Source organism: Nerophis lumbriciformis, linkage group LG15, assembly GCF_033978685.3.
Source record: "Nerophis lumbriciformis linkage group LG15, RoL_Nlum_v2.1, whole genome shotgun sequence".
NCBI classification, from domain to species: Eukaryota; Metazoa; Chordata; class Actinopteri; order Syngnathiformes; family Syngnathidae; genus Nerophis; species Nerophis lumbriciformis.
Genome location: NC_084562.2, coordinates 42675254 through 42691547, shown reverse-complemented (window position 1 = coordinate 42691547; position 16294 = coordinate 42675254).

Below are 16294 nucleotides of genomic sequence, written 5' to 3'. Positions count from 1 at the left end.
GGTAGTTATGAAAATAAAGAAAACGCATTGAATGAGGAGAAGGTGTGTCCAAACTTTTGGCCTGTACTGTATATCGGTACGTTGTGAAATTTGATATTTCCATAGCAAGGTTGTGTAAATGTTTATTTACATACCCTATTTTTTGTTTCCATACGGTGCCTGTAACAAGGTAGTAAAACGGCTGATCAACCAAAAGAGATAAGTCATTGATGTCTTCAGTCATCCTTTATGAGATTAAATGGATGTTCTCCCCTTTTAATACGCTTCAATATGTTTAACAGGATTCTTTTTCCTTGAACATTGTAAATAATATTGAGTTTGAACAGTTTCTTAAAGTGGATCATTTTACTACATTGTTTGATTTCCTTGCTTAAATTAATTCCATAATTTAGTCATTCGCAAAGAAAAATCCATAGATTAGACACACCTTTGTCTAAGACGCAGGGTTCTAACCTTGGGAAAGAGTAGTGGCTTGTAGTCCTGAAAATACGATGTAAATTAAATATTTTCATCGCAATAACAACAAAACAAACTTCTTACTACAGTTTTTAACACCACGAGGGCTCTTTAAACATGAAATAACGTCCACATACAGTCGTGCCTCAATTTAAGAGTACCGTATTTTCGGGACTATATGGCGCACTTAAAATGTTTTTTTTTACTTTAAAACTCCACAGTGCACCTTATAACCCGGTGCGCCTAATGTAGGGAATAATTCTGTTTTTGCTTACCGACCTCAAAGCAATTTTATCTGGTACATGGTGTAATGATAAGTGTGACCAGTAGATGGTAGTCAAACATAAGAGCTACGTGTAGACTGCACTATGATTGGTCTCAAGCAAACAACCCCAACATTGTATATGTTTCATTGTAGGTGTTGAGTTCAAATCCCGGCCGACTCATACCAAAGACTATAAAAATGGGACCCATTACCTTCCTGCTTGGCACTCAGCATCAAGGGTTGGAATTGGGGGTTAAATCACCAAAATGATTCCAGGGCGCGGCCACCGCTGCTGCTCACTGCTCCCCTCACCTCCAGAGAGGGGTGAACAAGGTGATGGGAGGTTAATTTCACCACACCTAGTGTGTGTGTGACAATCAGTGTTGGGTTAGTTACTGAAAACTAGTAACTAGTTACAGTTACTAGTTACTTTATTTCAAAAGTAACTCAGCTACTAACTCAGTTACTTACAGCAAAAAGTAATGCACTACTGTGAAAAGTAACTATTTAGTTACTTCTTTTTTTCTTCTTTTTTTTTTTAAGGCTCCCATTAAAGCCCTTTTAGCTTTCATTTCAATGCCGTTATTGCACTGGAGAATAATACAATCTGTTGATCAACTTGACATGCATTTGCATCACTGAACTCAGAAAGCAAATGTGATCTACATACAACACACAAAGACAAATATATGTTTCAAAGGGCCAATTTATTTCAGGCCAGAACAAATTGACAAAACAATTTTAAATAGCTGCAACAAAATGGCACTTTAACTTTAACTTTAAGTAGATAGGATCTTTGATCCAAGACACAACTTACATTCAACTAAAATGTTATTTTCTTTGTGCTCGACAAAAAAAAAAGTATTGAGAATGTCTCCATGTTAAGAAACTCGATTTCTGGCTTCCTCATGATGTCTTGTTAGTTGTTATGAGAGTAGCGTATGTGTGTGTGTGTGTGGCCCTTTAAGATATGACAGCATGTGAGGTGAGTGACGTCAGTGAGTGAGTGGGCGAGAGAGGTGAGGGAGCGGCAACAGTGAGTGCGTGCAGGTGCTCTAGCTTGGTGGATGGCGGCGTCCAATAAAGTCACGAAGTTGCAACAAACCGCCGGCCTCGTCATTCACCCTCAGCTGTAAAGACCCACTTCCGGGTAAAGTGAAGGTTGTTTGCCCCGAAGTACATAGGCCCGGGAGGAACGTCTCCCCTGCGCCCCTCAACTTCGGTCTGGGAGCCCCCACCCGGCCCCCACCCACACAAAGCATAACTTTTCTTTTCTTTGTGACACCGCAGCGCTCCAATAAAACACACTCAGATCTTCTGTTTCTAGCCGATACTACATAAAAAATAACGTAAAATAGCGCAGTCACGCATCATGTAGTAACGGTAACTGAGTTACTGAATATAAAAAATTACGCGTTAGATTACTAGTTACCACCAAAAATAACGGCGTTACAGTAACGCGTTACTTTGTAACGCGTTAGTCCCAACACTGGTGACAATCATTGGTACTTATATAGAACATTACAAACGGCGCTCAAAAATCGATCAAAATGTTTTAGTAAGCTATGAAGCCGGACCGTTTGTTGGATTTTCTGCGCATTAAACATACCAGTATTATATGGTGTGTGTATAGGGTAAGACATATTATCTGGCGTTTTGTTTCGCAATATTATGCGAAAGCAACATTTCTTACCTTTTGGTACCCGCTATCTGGGATCTGCATAAATCCTGAAAAATTGCGCGCATCCGCCTCTGTAGTCTGTGTCAACACCGTAGTCAATAAGCTTCTTCTTTTTCACTATCTTCTTGTTATGGAGACATTCATCCTCTGCTGTTGCCATTTCTAATATAAAGTAGTGTAAAGTTCTTACTTATATCTGTCAGTAAACTCGCCATGAAAGCGCTAAAACATACCGGTGTAGCGAGTTTACATTATTCACCCAAGGAACTTTAGTTATTAGAGTTCCGGTCGGACGGTTTTACACGGGAAAATTGTTGTTGTTTCCGGATGAGGAGATGCTGCTCCGTTATTGATTGAAGTAAAGTCTGAATGTCATTAAAACAAATAGCTCCATCTTTTGACACTTCTTCCACTCCCGTCCTTGCACGCTACACCGCTACAACAAAGATGACGGGGAGAAGACGCTGCCGAAGGTGAGCCACGTAAATAAGACCGCCCACAAAACGGTGCATCCGGAAGCGACTGTCAGAAAGCAACTTGAAACAGGTAAAACATAATCTATGCAACATTTTGACTAAAGAACCACCATTACATGTTATGTAGACCACAAGGAAGTGTTTTCCATTTAGAAAACATATATATATATATATATATATATATATATATATATATATATATATATATATATATATATATATATATGACTCCTTTAATGCGCCCTATAATCCTTATATATAAAAAAAGATCAAAAATAGACCATTCGTCGGCAGTGGGCCTTATAATCCGGTGCGCCCTATGGTCAGGAAAATATGTTACCCTAACTTAAGAGTGTTTTGCGATAAGAGCTGTCTCTCGGTTAATTGTTATGCTTTAAGTTACAAGCAAACATTTAAGCTACAAGCATCCCACCATTAGTTGGCCGAGCAAATGTCATCGTGAACATGTAAAATCTGCCTAAAAGTCCGGTTTTACTCGCTAGCATTATCTTGTAACCAAATATTGACACATTTTTGTTTTCCAACCATGGGAATGAAGACAGCGCATGTGAAGTACAGTGCTGAGGAAAAGAGGATGACATGTATTAAAATTAAAGAACAAAATCTTCATAAACATGACAGAGCGTTTAGCTAGCTAACTTGGCGAAGCAGTTTGCACCATACTGAATCAGAATGAGTTTAACGCCAGCCAAGAACCTTAAAATTATATTTGACTTTTATCCATGAAATTATGAAAAAGCTGCTAACTGTGTGGTTGACGGAGAAGCAGCTGAAAAGCGATATCGTAGAAGTCCACTTTCCTAGATAAATGCTGTACATGATTATATTACTTCATAAAACGACTATAGTTATTTGTAGCACATTCTATTGTATGCAATAATAGTTTTAAAAGTTGTATTTTTAGTTTTAAGAGACATGGTACATGTTAAAATTGTGCTTTTTGAGGAAGGGGGCGAGGGCATACACTAATTACATTGTTTTAAATTTTGTTTCAATGAGATGTTTCTTCGAGATACAAGTGTTTTGAGTTAAGAGCTTTATTATGAAACCAATTAAGCTCGTATATTGAGGTACTACTGTAGTAATCTTTTCATTCAGCCACGCTCTGAACCACGCCCACTAATTGGTGTGGTCTCATTATATGCCTAATGATATATTTCGTTCAGTAAGCCATTTTCAGCTTGAACTTGCTTAATTTAGGCCGGAAATATGTAGAATAAAATTAATAAAAAAAAATGTTTTTAAATTGACGAGACTAACAACTGAACTTCGGTTTTCGAATGACTCACTTTTTAAAGAACTATTTTTTTTGTTTAAAATTTCAGCCAAAATGTTGCCTTGGTTTTATTTGGATGCAAACATTTCTTCTAACAACACTGCAACAACTGAAATCTAAGTAAGATTGAATATCTCAAATAAGGGTGATATTTGCTTATTTTGAGTCTGATAAGATCATTCTTCTCACTAAGCAGATTTTATGTTAGAGTGTTTTACTTGTTTTATGTGTTTTGGTCCTAAATTATCTCAGTAAGATATTACAGCTTGTTGCTGAGATTTGATGACCTATATTGAGTAAAACATGCTTCAAACTAGAATATCAACTGTTGCAAAGCTGTGTCATCAACACTCACAAGTATACAACTGCTTTTTCAAAGTAAGAATTTCTTACTTCAAGCATGAAATAAAAAATCATGACTTTGACACAATTGTGTCTCATAATTAAAAACATATAACAGCCAAATGGACTTTGCTGTTTTATTTTCAATGAAACAATAGAAAATCCGAACTCATATAGTAGTACAGTTGGCACAGTACAGCAAACTGACAGTTAATATTTAAACATTTAACATGTGACATTTCATACAATTTTGAACAGAAATAGTTCATGCACATTCAGATAAATTCTTCAAAATTACAATTAAAAAAAATGATGTTCCTTGCGCGATGATGTCATGTTATCGATGGGAAAATGCAAGAAATGTAATGTCGAGCGCATATCATTATGTCAAGATAATGACACTAGCATTTACTTAATTTAACAATATTTTTCAACATATTGAGAAAAAAGGTCTCATATTTGTTTTTTCTATCAAGAAAAGCACACTTGTTATTAGTGAGAATATACTTATTTTAAGGTATTTTTGGGTTCATTGAGGTTAGCTAATTTTACTTGTTTTGGAAAGTCTTGACAAGCCAAATGTTCTTGTTCTATTGGCAGATACTTTTGCTTAGTTCAAGTAAAATGCCCCTAACTTTTGTATTTTTTTTTTCTTGTTTTTGAACACTGACTTTTTGCAGTGAAACTATCCACTTGCCCGCTAAATCGAGTGCCAAACAATGCATCCCATGCATTGGTGTCTCAGTCTCTGTGATTTTTGAATGCGACTGCAAGATAAGCCACCGTGGGGCCAAAGAAAGTTTCAGGGGCCAGCAGTTTGACAAAGAAGGTGAACTCAAGAAAGAACTTGTTGCAAAGTATGGGGAACAGTACCACAGTGTTGCCGTCCTTTGCCAGCAAAAGCCTTTAAAAAGCCTTTAAAAAAAGGTTAAAGTGATGATAAACATTTTTGCATTGTTTTCTGTAAAACTCTCCGTACAGTGTAATGTCTGATTTTACATCATTTCTAATTTAATCGAATGCTTTGTTTTTGCTGTATACTGTATATATTTTTATTTTATATATATATATATATATATATATATATATATATATATATATATATATATATATATATATATATATATAAATAAAATAAATACTTTAAATTCAGTGTTCAATTATTTACACATATACACACATATCACTCATCTACTCATTGTTGAGTTAAGGGTTGAATTGTCTATCCTTGTTCTATTCTCTGTCACTATTTTTCTAACCATGCTGAACACCCTCTCTGATGATGCATTGCTATGTAGCACGCACAAAAGTGTTTTCACCAAATGCACTAGAGTCTGGAATCTTCCCTCTCTCCTTAGCATGGCCCAAAACTGGTTAATCTTTGCTTCCTGAGGAAGATCTTCACTGCCATGCACTTGGTAGTCCACTACTTCTTCCCGGAGGCTATCCAGGACCAATCGCAGCTGCACCTTGGAACTTACAAGCGTATTTCTTCATCTTACTTGTCGTCGGCGTCGCCACCGCTGTATCTTCCTCTTTCTTCTGCTTCGTCTCCTTGTTGTGTGCGCTGTTGTGCACTGCACTCTCTAAAAGCCGTAGATGTTATTGTCACATATGCATATACAGTATATGGCAGTATTGTCCTGTTTAAGAGTGTCACAACATTGCTGTTTACGGCAGACGAACTGCTTTACGGTAGACGAAAACGTGACTGCTGTTGTTGTGTGTTGTTACCGCGCTGGGAGGACGTTAATGAAACTGCCTAACAATAAACCCACATAAGAAACCAAGAATTCGCCCTCGATCATTCTACAGTTGGAACGTGATTGGGCAGGCACGCTGTTTATATTGTGGGAAAGCGGACTCGGGTCTGCATGGAGCTGGAGGGGGCGTGGCCTCCAGCTCCGCCTGAATTTCGGGAGATTTCCGGGACAAAATTTGTCCCGGGAGGTTTTCGGGAGAGGCGCTGAATTTCGGGAGTCTACCGGAAAATCCGGGAGGGTTGGCAAGTATCCTTAGCAGCCAGTTTTAACTGTTGGCGGTACTTTCCATGCATGGTCTATGTTCCGCTTGATCTAACTTTTGGGGGTTTCTACTTAGTGAGGCATTGGCTTAGCAGTTCATAACTGGTGGCCATTTGGATGTACTCTTGGATTTCAGTGGCTTGTCTTTCAATCCTTCGCCAGTTTATTATGCCAGCGGAGTATCAGATGATAGGCAGTATGTACACACTGATGGCTTGGATCTTCTTCCAACGTTTAAGCTGACTTTTCATGACCTCACTCAGTCAAATAAATTGTTAATCGTTCTGCGGGAATGAGTAGCAGCTGCATATATTGCAATTATATGACAAAATACATGAATACAGTTAACTGTACGCTCCCATGTGTGGTGTAACAGTATAAGTGTGCACAAAATCTATTAAAAGATGTTCACCAAAAGATGCTTCTTCTCTGGCAAAAAGACCAAGCACCTTGTGCAATCTGAACAATTTTGTTATGACTTTCAAGGTTTGGTGAGCGTTGCTTGCAGTGTCCCCAAGGATGCAGAGAATGGCAGGCGGAATGCAAGTGAAACTAGATGTAATTGTCACAGGAAGCAGGTGCAACATACAGGTACAGCACTCCAAGCAACAGTCTACAAAGTAAAATAATCTAGCACTGAAGGAAGGAACTAGGATTAATTAACAATGTGCATCAGGCGTGCTGGTAAGGCATGGAACAGAAAGTAAAGGTGCTTCAAAACACACAGACCAAACAGGAAATACTGACAAAATAAGAGCACCACGACAGGAAGTGATTTTAACGCAGGAAGTAGATAGCAAAACAACAATGTTAAAGAAGGATTTTGACAATGACTGCACGTTTCAAATTTAACCTCTCTTGGATTAATCTGATCCAGACATGCAGCTCGTCAATTGAGCGGGTAAATGCACAGACATATTCGGGGGCAAGTGCTCAAGCTAAAAAAAGGTCACCCATCACATAAATTATTTTGAAATTTGATCAAATAATAATAAAATTAATAACTAAAACTACTAATTATTATGATCCATCCATTATTATTATTATTATTATTATTATTATTATTATTATTATTATTATCATCATAATCCATCCATTTAAATATTAATTATATTTAGAGATGTCCAATAATGGCTTTTTTGCCGATATCCGATGTTCCGATATTGTCAAACTCTTAATTACCGATTCCGATATCAACCGATACCGATATATACAGTCGTGGAATTAACACATTATTATGCCTAATTTTGTTGTGATGCCCCGCTGGATGCATTAAACAATGTAACAAGGTTTCCCAAAATAAATCCACTCAAGTTATGGAAAAAAAATGCCAACATGACACTGCCATATTTATTATTGAAGTCACAAAGTGTATTATTTTTTTTAACATGCCTCAAAACAGCAGCTTGGAATTTGGGACATGCTCTCCCTGAGAGAGCATGAGGAGGTTGAGGTGGGTGGGGTTGGGGTGGGCGGGGTTGAGGTGGTGGTGGTGGGGGGGGGGGGGGGGGGGCAGGGGGTAGCGGGGGGTGTATATTGTAGCGTCCTGAAAGAGTTAGTGCTGCAAGGGGTTCTGGGTATTTGTTCTGTTGTGTTTATGTTGTGTTACGGTGTGGATGTTCTCCCGAAATGTGTTTGTCATTCTTGTTTGGTGTGGGTTCACAGTGTGGCGCATATTTGTAACAGTGTATGGCCACCCTCAGTATGACCTGTATGGCTGTTGACCAAGTATGCTTTGCATTCACTTGTGTGTGTGAAAAGCCGTAGATGTTATGTGATTGGGCCGGCACGCAAAGGCAGTGCCTTTAAGGTTTATTGGCGCTCTGTACTTCTCCCTACGTCCGTGTACCACTCCATACAGCGGCGTTTTGAAAAGTAATACATTTAACTTTTTGAAACCGATACCGATAATTTCCGAACCGATACCGATAATTTCCGATCTTACATTTTAAAGCATTTATCGGCCGATAATATCGGACATCTCTAATTAAATTATATTATATTTATGGTTTCTAATAATAATAATAATAATAATTTGTATTGTTGTTATTATTATTATTATCCTGATCATTAACAATATTCAAAATGTTGCCACTACGTATTCAGTTATTTTAGTCAACACAACCAATACAAACTCAATCATCAAATTAAATAAATACATGAATATGTGCATACTGGTTGTTGTCACAACACGTAAACACGCATGTATTTATTTTGCTGTGAGGAGGGTGGGATATAACAACACTTTGGAAAGTTAGCACCCTGAAAAGTTGCAAACAGCCCCTTTAAACAATAGTAATGAACCATGAATGAACCATCAGTAATCAGCTGAACAAGATTGCAGCTTCGTGTTGTTTTTGCTTTTGTTTTGTTTTAGGAAACGTTGGACCTTTAGCAACATAATGTTTGCTGCAGCACTAATTTTGTGGTTTATTTGGCACCAAAAAATGTCAGGGGATTGCACAAGCACTGTTATTACCTGTCTGTTTGATGCTTTATTTGAACAGAAAATCTTACAATACAATAAACATATGTTTCCTATTGTACTCAAAAAACAATTTTAAAAGGTTCAAGTATAAAATAAAGGGCATTAAACACATTGGGCTTTTCTTGTTGCACTCAAAGAACAATTTTCCATTTTACAGATAGTCTGCCATAATCAAGGATTATATTAGTCCATAATAAAAAGCTTTATTAACATTATATTAAATGCCTCATTATTTATGGTTGCCACTCCTGGTCTGTGCTTTAAGAAAAATAACATTTTAGTCAGTACTAAAAACAAAACGTTTTATAAATGTACACAGATAAGCCATGTAGCAGATAAAACACACATTTGTTAAAGATAAAATACATTTTTGCCAAATGTAGTCATTTAACTTGCATTAGTTGATATTAGATAGGCGGTCCTAACTCTGCTAATATTTGGCATCAAGCATCTACGTATTTACATGTTATGTATCTACATGTTATGTATCTACGTGTTATGTATCTACATGTGTACAGCAAGCGAGCTGGTTAACTTATGAGAGTAGTGTATGTGTGTTCGCAAGAATGGCAATGTGTTGGCTGTGTGACGTCAGTGAGTGAGTGGGCGAGTGAGAGGGAGCACGTGCACTGCGCAGTAGAAGGATGAACGGGTCCGGTTGTGTCCTGCAAAACTAATAATGAAGCAACCAGATTGCCATGGATCGTGATTCTGATCCCCCCACCCCCACATACATTCACCTGGGGATAGGTTGATTGTCAACACTAAATTTTCCCTAGTGTGTGAATGTGAGCGTGAACGTTGTCTGTCTGTCTGTGTTGGCCCTGCGATGAGGTGGCGACTTGTCCAGGGTGTACCCCGCCCTCTGCCCAAATGTAGCTGGGATAGAATCCAGCCACCCCCGCGACCCCAAGGGACAAGCGGTAGAAAATGGATGGATGGATGTTACAACGCTGTTACCATTTCGGTTGATGTAACGTGGCACGCTACTTTTGATGTGGTTTTTATGTCAACAAGACAGCGTCAGAAGCACAGCAAGTTAAAATGCAGGAAATATATTTTTACTAACAAAATCAGCAACTAGCACCACACTAAAATTAACCTTAGATAAAATAGGAGGAGGCAACATCACACAGCAAACAACACACAACATGTAAGCACAGACACACATATACATTAATACTTTGAGAAAATAATGAACAACAAACCAGTGATGGAAGTGACAAGCTTACAATCCTACAATATCCCAAATGTGGACAAGGAGACCCACAGCTGTCAAGACACATTCAATATCTTTATAAACTAGCGTTACAAAATCCAGTGAAAAGATTCAACAGAGATGACGTCACTGCTCGCACACACTGCGAGTATATGCTAACAAACACAGCTGAGCTAATGCTGCTCCGTCTGGGGGGTGACGTCACTTCACAACGGGCACCGTATTTTTAAGGCACACATGAACACACTGGTCTCAAACCTCTCTCAACTGCATATGCCAGGTATTTTAATTTTTTTTTTCAAGCAATGCATTAATTGCTTCTCAAATAATGAATTACATTTATTGAAGAGTAATTCCGTTCGTAGTTCAATTTTTTTTTTTTTTGGCAAAGTAACAAATAACTATAATTAATTCCTTTCTAAAAGTAATTTGCCAAAAGCTGATCTTTGAACATTTGAAAATATCTCCTCCTCTGAAATCGACTTTGAGAAATTGCAATTGTTTTTATTAGTTGTATTTCATTGTATTGCTGTACTATGTGCGTCCTTCCTGTGTTCTGTGTACATTATGGTATTTGTGACTTAGGTGTTATTTTAGCTAAAATTTAGGTATAAGTTTTGACATGCACACAAAATTGTGCCAGAGGAATAAAGCTTGTTTATAAACCGAGAACCTCCTGTTAATGGCCCCAGTGTTTATAATACTGTAGAGCAGTGGTCCACAACCTTTTTGTAGCTGCGGACCGGTCAACGCTTGAAAATTGACCGGGGGGTGATTTTTTATTTTTTTATTTTATTTTATTTTTTTTAAATAAATAAATACAATCATGTGTGCTTACGGACTGTATCCCTGCAGACTGTATTGATATACATTGATATATAGTGTATATATTGTGTTTTTATGTTGATTTAATAAAAAAAAAAAATAAAAATAAAAAAAAAAATATATATATATATATATATTTTTTTTTTTCCTTGTGCGAACCGGTACCAATCGGTCCACGGACCCGGTGGTTGGGGACCACTGCTGTAGAGTACGTTACACATACATCCCCTGAAGCCATTCTCAATGGTCAACACTAAAATTAGACGTAAAGAATGTGATTTGTCTGATAATTGCAGCCACGCTACCATACATGCACAACGTTAAGCCACACTAACAATAGAATACTACCATTAATCATATTTGTATTGCTTGTACGGGTTTAGGTCAGAAAATGTGTTTTTATAATTCACAACCTTCCTCTGAATTAATTATTTTTTATAAAAATATATATATATATATATATATATATATATATATATATATATATATATATATATATATATATATATATATATATATACACAGGTAAAAGCCAGTAAATTAGAATATTTTGAAAAACTTGATTTATTTCAGTAATTGCATTCAAAAGGTGTAACTTGTACATTATATTTATTCATTGCACACAGACTGATGCATTCAAATGTTTATTTCATTTAATTTTGATGATTTGAAGTGGCAACAAATGAAAATCCAAAATTCCGTGTGTCACAAAATTTGAATATTGTGTAAGGGTTAAATTTTGAAGACACCTGGTGCCACAAACTAATAAGCTGATTAACTCAAAACACCTGCAAAGGGCTTTAAATGGTCTCTCAGTCCAGTTCTGAAGCCTACACAAACATGGGGAAGACTTCAGATTTGACAGCTGTCCAAAAGGCAACCATCGACACATTGCACAAGGAGGGAAAGACACAAAAGGTTATTGCTGAAGAGGCTGGCTGTTCTCAGAGCTCTGTGTCCAAACACATTAATGGAGAGGCAAAGGGAAGGAAAAACTGTGGTCAGAAAAAGTGTACAAGCGATAGGGATCACCGCGCCCTGGTCAAGATTGTGAAAAAAAACCCATTCAAAAATGTGGGGGAGATTCAGAAGGAGTGGACAGCTGCTGGAGTCAGTGCTTCAAGATCCACCACCAAGAGACGCTTGAAAGACATGGGTTTCAACTGCCGCATACCTCGTGTCAAGCCACTGTTGACCAAGAAACAGCGCGAAAAGCGTCTCACCTGGGCTAAGGAAAAAAAGAGCTGGACTGCTGCTGAGTGGTCCAAAGTCATGTTTTCTGACGAAAGCAAATTTTGCATTTCCTTTGGAAATCGAGGTCCCAGAGTCTGGAGGAAGACAGGAGAGGCACAGGATCCACGTTGCCTGAAGTCTAGTGTAAAGTTTCCACCATCAGTGATAGTTTGGGGTGCCATGTCATCTGCTGGTGTCGGTCCACTCTGTTTCCTGAGATCCAGGGTCAACGCAGCCGTCTACCAGCAAGTTTTAGAGCACTTCATGCTTCCTGCTGCTGACCTGCTCTATGGAGATGGAGATTTCAAGTTCCAACAGGACTTGGCGCCTGCACACAGCGCAAAATCTACCCGTTCCTGGTTTACGGACCATGGTATTTCTGTTCTAAATTGGCCCGCCAACTCCCCTGACCTTGGCCCCATAGAAAATCTGTGGGGTATTGTGAAAAGGAAGATGCAGAATGCCAGACCCAAAAACGCAGAAGAGTTGAAGGCCACTATCAGAGCAACCTGGGCTCTCATAACACCTGAGCAGTGCCAGAAACTCATCGACTCCATGCCACGCCGCATTAACGCAGTAATTGAGGCAAAAGGAGCTCCAACCAAGTATTGAGTATTGTACATGCTCATATTTTTCATTTTCATACTTTTCAGTTGGCCAACATTTCTAAAAATCCCTTTTTTGTATTAGCCTTAAGTAATATTCTAATTTTGTGACACACGGAATTTTGGATTTTCATATGTTGCCACTTCAAATCATCAAAATTAAATGAAATAAACATTTGAATGCATCAGTCTGTGTGCAATGAATAAATATAATGTACAAGTTACACCTTTTGAATGCAATTACTGAAATAAATCAAGTTTTTCAAAATATTCTAATTTACTGGCTTTTACCTGTGTATATATATATATATATATATATATATATATATATATATATATATATATATATATATATATATATATATATATATATGTATATGTATATATATATATATATATATATATATATATATATATATATATATATATATATATATATATATTATTAATGAATATATATCATTATATAATTTTATTTTCCATATAAATATTGGGTTAGTCACTTAACCTCTTCTCTCAAGTCGTCTGTATAAAGACTTTAAAAACTGCTCAGAGAATTTGTTGACATACCAAACGGCGTTCATCCCCAAGCATTGTGACAGTTACAAGCCGGGGCCTGTAAATACCTCGGATTGCACGGTGAAAGTCACTTTCGCTATTTCAGGAATGAAACATGGCTTCCTCTTTCAGAACAAAGTCAGATCTGGGCTGCGTTGTCATCCTTTGTTAAGTCTGGTGCATTCTTGATGACATTGAAAAATGTAAATATTGAAACTTGTCATCAACCGCGGTGGGACTAAGCGTTGAGTGTGGCTAGCGAATGTTAGTTTACATATTTGACTTGTGAGTAACATTTTGTGAATGGCTTTACATAAATATCTCACACCAGCTGGCTGAAGGGGAAAAGGAGTGTTTAACAACCCAAAGAAAGAAAAGTAAATCTCGTTTCTCGAAGAGACTTCTGACCTTTTTGGGCTGAAACAAGTGATCACAAAGAAGAAGAGATGAGCAAATACTGACTGACGGAACATGAGGTAATCGGTTATAAGATGTCGTGTTAACTAACCACACACACACCAACTCTTCAGTCATGAGTAGGTGGAGAAAAAAAACAACTTGCACACATAATTTAACCAAATGACTAATGCATATGCCTAATATAATTTCCCTTCAGCAAGAAGCTTGCAGAGAAAGAGACCACTGTTAGCAAAGTGAATTTGAAAATGGAACACATGCAAAATAACAGTCCCTATGTTTTCATGCGCTGAATTACTCTGCTTTCTCAAACAGTACGTTTTTTGTATTTTCACACCTACGTGGGAAGTCTCAGTGTCCATGCACTCTCTCTAATGCGACTATTGGTCGTACGCCATGTGCCTCCCGTACACTGGGGGAGCTTATTTCATTTTAGCACGGATAAAGGAATTTCCGGTTGACCTATGATCCTTACAACTTGTTGTACCTAATTTCCGCTGTAATACTGACACAGATTACAAATATCATGTCTCTCATGACTATGCTGATGTTTAATAACATACTGCATCAAAACACTTTTCTTAGATTGCGCTACTAACTTGAAACTACTACCCGAGAATGTATCGAGGCGGCTGCAGGTCCGATGCAAAGAAAGGCCGGCGGGAGTTGTTTCGAAGGAATTTTCGGAAGAAAATCATTGAAAACAAAACTTTTGAATGTCTCAAAGTTCATTAAAAAGGCTCTGTGGATTGATGGAAGGAGTTTTACATCCGAAGGAAAATATCATTCATCATTAATCAGTTTGGAGTGTACAAATGCAGCGTAAAGAGGTTTGTGTATGCTTAATTATTTGCCTTTAATATACCTGCTTCGTTATTATTCATCTCATTCATATTTCGTTCAGGAGTCCGAATTAAGGCATTCTACATTTCCTTAGCTACCTTTTAAAAAAATGTGTTTTTTTTTTCTACTATCGATGCATTTCAAAATGTTCTATTCTTTGAAGGTGTGAACCAAATAAACAGTCTCCTCTTTGTTACAATTGTTGCTATGTTTTTATTGAATGGTACCAGCTTCCGGGTTGTATGCCCCTCGTTGAAACTGGCGCATGCGCGATACCAAGGGTCCTCTCAGGTCTAGTTTCCAATCGCATAATCCAAGTGTGTAAATCCGACTTTTCAAAAACCGAACACAATCGGATTAAGGTGTTTATTTATCCATGGGTTGTAGGAGGCTTATTTAGAGCCAAACCATTAGAGAAATCGGACTAATTTAGTGCATGGACACGTACTGAGTCAGTCACTCTTACCTCTTGGGATGATTCCGGGCAACTCAGAGTTACATCACAGTCATCAAGAAAAACATTGACTCTTGCACTAAACTGAGATCCTACAGTGCTTGCAAAGTGGTCAAGAAATCTGATAATGTCAGAAATATGTTCATTAAGTTCTGAACGATTCAGAGACGGCTTGGTCGGATGTGATGTAGTCAGATAAGATCCGAATTGAGCTCTTTGTCATCAACTCAAGTCGCCGTATTCAGGGCCTGAGAAATGTTGAATAAGAACACAACATCATCTGTTACGTTCTCTGAACTGGACCCATGATGTAGAGCAAGGAAGGCAATGTGAAGGCAATAAGTCTGTTTAGTTAGGAAAAACACAGTTAGTGCAAAACAAATCTAGTGCAACGTTTAGGTGCATGGAAGAAAAACACAAGGCACAAGGTACAAGGATCAAGTAGCAACAGGTGTTATAGGCTAGAAATAGGCGTTCTGGCAGGAAACAGAGCAGAAAGGGAAAGTTCAGCAAAAAAAAGGAATCAAACAAAAAGCAGAACCACAAAATGATGCAAAACACAGAAAAATTGTGAACAAACAAACTGTCATGTGGGATCATGACATCATCCCTACTGTCAAACATGTAAGCGGTAACGACCTGCTTTTAGGCTCTCTGCTAATGGTAAAGGAAGACTTAATCACTTTTAGTCTTTGATGAGAACCTCTTAGGCCCAAGCCAGAAGGTGGCAGATGGGTTGTGTGGATGGGTCTTCCAGCATGACTACCGTAATTTCCGGACTATAAGCCGCACCAGCTAAATTTAGTGGAAAATACAGATTGCTCCATATATAAACCGCACCCGACTATAAGCCGCAGGCGTTTTGATGTGTAATTACCAGAGGTGTGGACTCGAGTCACATGACTTGGACTCGAGTCAGACTCGAGTCATGAATTTGATGACTTTAGACTCGACTTGACAAAATGTAAAAAGACTTGCAACTCGACTTAGACTTTAACATCAATGACTTGTGACTTCACTTGGACTTGAGCCTTTTGAATTGACATGACTTGACATGACTTGCTACTTTCCCCAAAACCCAAAGATGAAAAAGTTATTCGGGAGCGCTCCG